A 4,245-nucleotide genomic window follows, 5' to 3' on the forward strand; every position below is an offset into this window, starting at 1 on the left:
TACAAAAAATGTGAAAGACTTAATTCAAAAGAGTGAAATGGACTCTCTTGGCACAAAAACATGGTGCTTGTATACAAATTGTTCATTTGAATCACAAAACCCATAAATATAGGCTGGGTAACATATTTGCACACCAACCAAAATATAACCTAAAACCATATTATCATACTTTAATTGCTTTATTTTGAGCTCCATTCTTTTAAATTAGCTATAAAATACCACATTTAAAAATTTTTGTGTGTAATAAAATGTATGTATTTGTAATCATGAGACTATATTTAATAGATGTCTTACTTGGAAAAGCAAATAAGGCAAAATCCATTATTTATTTTTCTATGGAAAGAATAGGAAAATCTGGCAAGGGAGTAAGCTGTCAAATGTGTAACTCATTTTGAATTACTACTGGGTTTCCCTTTGTTTGCATGACAATGGTAGTCCCCCTCTACAATAATATGGAACAGTTTTCCCATTTTCAGAAGTCTTATTTGAGACTTAGCACAAGCTCCAAAACTACAATGTGCCCTGCAGCTCAACTAAATCTACATCTTCCAGTTTACAAATAAAAAGAATGAAATGTGTTGTTAAAGTCCATACTTTCAGAGCAGATTCTTTTAGGGTAATTTTCTGGTGTACATTCATAAGTATTCAGCATGTGCTTAATATTTATATTTTAGTAGTCAATTATTTTATTTATACATCAAGCACAGCACATGCATTGAGCTAGCAAAGCAATGTGGTAAATGGGTGTTTATCATTTGGATCTGACGAATTATTAAATCTTATCAATTTGTCCAATTTCAACTTATCTAGGAATAAAGAAGAGCCTGATTTCAGACACATGTTTTTAATGCATTTATTTTCCATAAAGAAAATTATATCATTTGGTCCTAAAGAAAAGAGATTTTTGGTTCAGAAGGACATAATTTCTTGCTTAGAAATTAGCAGAGGAGGCTTTGCACAGTTTGTGTTCATAAAGGCACATTATCAGGAGTGTCAATAAAAATAAACAGGTAGATCAATTGATCAATCTATAATACTATTTATAATTTGAAGTGGATGATGCCAGCCTAACTTAAAAGGATTTGATATCCTTTTAGAAAAATGTATGCACAGCTTTCAATTAATACTACATTATTTTGTATATTCTGACATGTTCATTTGTGTTGCTCTCCTGGAATTTAACAAGGGCAGGTTTTTCCCCTCTTCATAGACCTAAAGACCTTCAAAACCAAAGAATACATTTCTTAACTCCTAAGGTATTTAATTCTATGCTCTTAAGAAAGTAGGAAATAAATTTTGGTTAAGGAGGGTGAATCTGTATGAATAGACCTCTGACAACTGTTAAGATATTCTCATTCATGAAAAGTTCAAGTATTTTCAAGAAACATTTTCCATTCAATAGGTTTGTAAAAATCTGACATTTAGGTTTCAATGACTAAGGATATGAGAATTGAATCTGGTCTTCCTAATAGGTTTTAAGGTGATAATATTTGTTTAACTTTTCTTGGAAGAGTAAATTGTAAATGATACAAATTCAACAAATTTGATGGAGTGCACACTGTGTGCTTGACACAGTACTGGGATATGAAAGTAGCTTACAGTGTTATGATGGGAACACAATTCCAAAATCAAATCATTTCCATATAATACAGTGGCTCAGCCAAGATTCCTCCAAAAACTATAGCCTTAGGCGAAGGCCTGAATATTAAGACTTTATATGGGACTATGATCCCAGGTAGAAGAAGTATAGACTGGGGTAGTGAACATGTTGGGATCATCTGAGCAACTTTATGAAATGCATTTCAGAACTGTCAGCCTCACAAGTTAAAAAGGGGAAGCATTTATCTATCAGCTTCAGTCACACATTGGTCAAAGGTGATCCCATTGGCATTAATTTCAGGAAAATTCAGGCTGCAGGTGCATGAGTGCTGGCAAGTTCCCATAGTCATCCCATGCTAAGGCAATGGAGAAGCCTGGGGCACTAAGTGAGAAGTAAGAAGCACAGGCCTAAAGCCCAGCACTGTCTAGTTGCATCTGCAAAAAGCTAGCCAAACATTGCTAGGTTTCTTTCAATCCTGCTGGAACACTGAAGTACAAGATGAAGCAAGGGGATACTTAAGTGTCCAACCCATATGGTAAATAGTAACATCAAAAGCAACGTTGAAACAAAGAAGAGGAACCTTTTTCACCCAACTTGGACTTTGGGGAAGATTTCTGAGATAATATTATGCCCAAATAAACAAAACTAAAAACGTAACAAGAGGATATTGCATACTCAGAATGAAATTGGACCCTAAGTATCATGGTTAAGAATACAAGACTTTACGTACCTCACGCTACAAATTCAAAAGAACTACCAGCTACCCTTCCATGGAACTTACTGAAATGAGAGCCATTTCAAGATGCCAGAGTCACTCCACCCCTTGTAAGAGGAATGTGTTACCTCTTGGTGAAATACAGTGGTCATGAAGATGGGCTGTTTTCTCCTTTAAACTCCCTGTAGGAGAGCAGTGCTTTCCTCTTCCAAACCAAGAGGAAAATGGCCCCAAAGTATCATTTGGTTGTGTAAGTATTTAGGTCCTGGATCTGAAAAGAGGACTAGGGGAGAGGGGCACTTCTAGAAGCGAGGTCCGATACTATCTCCTTCATTTGCAAGTTCTCAGTTCCCCAGGAAATATGACATTGGATCCTGAAGATGATAGTAAATCCAGAACTGGGGTTGGAGGAGCAGTGAGGGGAGAGGGATGGTGGGAGACCTTGGGAGTTAGATGAGATTATGTGCTGTAATCTAGGTGGGACAACCACAACATGGAGCAAACAGACACATGCATCAGAGGTATATGGCCTGAGACGTCCGGCTGATTGGGAGATCAGTCACAAAATGTTAAGGAGTTGCTTGCTTAGGAAGAACTTTTCCTCAGTGGATCCTGTCAGAAACAATATCTCTCCACTCCATGCCCATAAACAACAAGCTGGAACACCAGTATAGCCAGCCAAATAGGGGACTACAGAACTACAACCTTGTCCTATTTTGCCCCCAACAGTAGAGAAAAGAGCCCAAGGAAGAGGAGTAAATGTGGGCATGAGCGTATGAGACAAAGAACACAAGCAAACTAGGTACCACCCTCACCCTTTCTCTCAAATTAGTCTATACTAAGAGGATTAAACTAAATATAAGATTACAGTTTTAAAATAAACAATACTGGTCTTCAGAACTAAAATTAGGCTGTTTGAATAAACAAAGGTCAAGGAAAAGCTATAGAATTGGACTAAGATGGCACATTAAGGAAAACCACTACATACCCAGAAAAGGAGAATCTTGAGAGAGCCCAGTTAGCATTAGTTATTAAAGAATAAAATTCACACTATATCCCAATGACTTCTTATTAAACTGGTTTACAAGTAAAGCTAATATAGAGTCCTTACTATGTGCCTAATCCTTACTAATCCTTTCACATTCAATATTTCATCTAAAGATAATTATTTTTCAATTAATTTTACAGATATGGTAACCGAGGTTTAGAGAGGTTAAATAACTTTCCAAAGGACCCATTGTAGAGTCAGGATTTATTTATTTACTTTGAGACAAGTTCTCTCTATGTTGCGTAGGCTGCAATGGCTACGTTCACAGACACAATAATAGTACACTACTGTTTCTGGACTCAAGGAGTGACTCTCCTGCCTCAGCCTCCACAATAGCTGAGTAGCTGGGACTACAAACACTCCTGGCTAAGATGTAAAATCAATCCGCGTGCTTGATTCCAAAGTACAAACTCTCAACTCCTGAGTTCTGATGTCACTCTTTGGGAATAACATTACAAGCAAACAGGAAAAGATGAATAAAACAGAGAGGCATGAAACAACATGATATATATATGGAGTTACATAAAAATTAGCATTAATAAAGTGTTAAGAGTGAGGTGGGAAATTGAGGGAGATAAGAGTACTGAGGCCAGATGCATGGGTAGGAACAAGTTCCTGGAGGTCCTTTTGTGTATTCTCCCTGACTCAAACTGCAGAAAGCAGAGAATGGGGAAATTCGGAAGGGTTTTTAGGCACAGGAAGAACGCGGTCAGATTTGTAATTTCTGCCGAAGTTAATTCTTTCATATGTCTATTAATGTTGCATTAGCCAGTTATTGAACTCTTAATCTTAGCCTACCAACTTTGAAATCCCTTCTGGTGATAAGGCAAACCAAGCAAGAGACTATAGGAGGTTTAACTTCACTACTAGAAAAACAACTTA

The sequence above is a fragment of the Propithecus coquereli genome, unplaced genomic scaffold, assembly GCF_000956105.1.
Source record: "Propithecus coquereli isolate 6110/MARCELLA unplaced genomic scaffold, Pcoq_1.0 Scaffold47, whole genome shotgun sequence".
Taxonomy (NCBI): domain Eukaryota; kingdom Metazoa; phylum Chordata; class Mammalia; order Primates; family Indriidae; genus Propithecus; species Propithecus coquereli.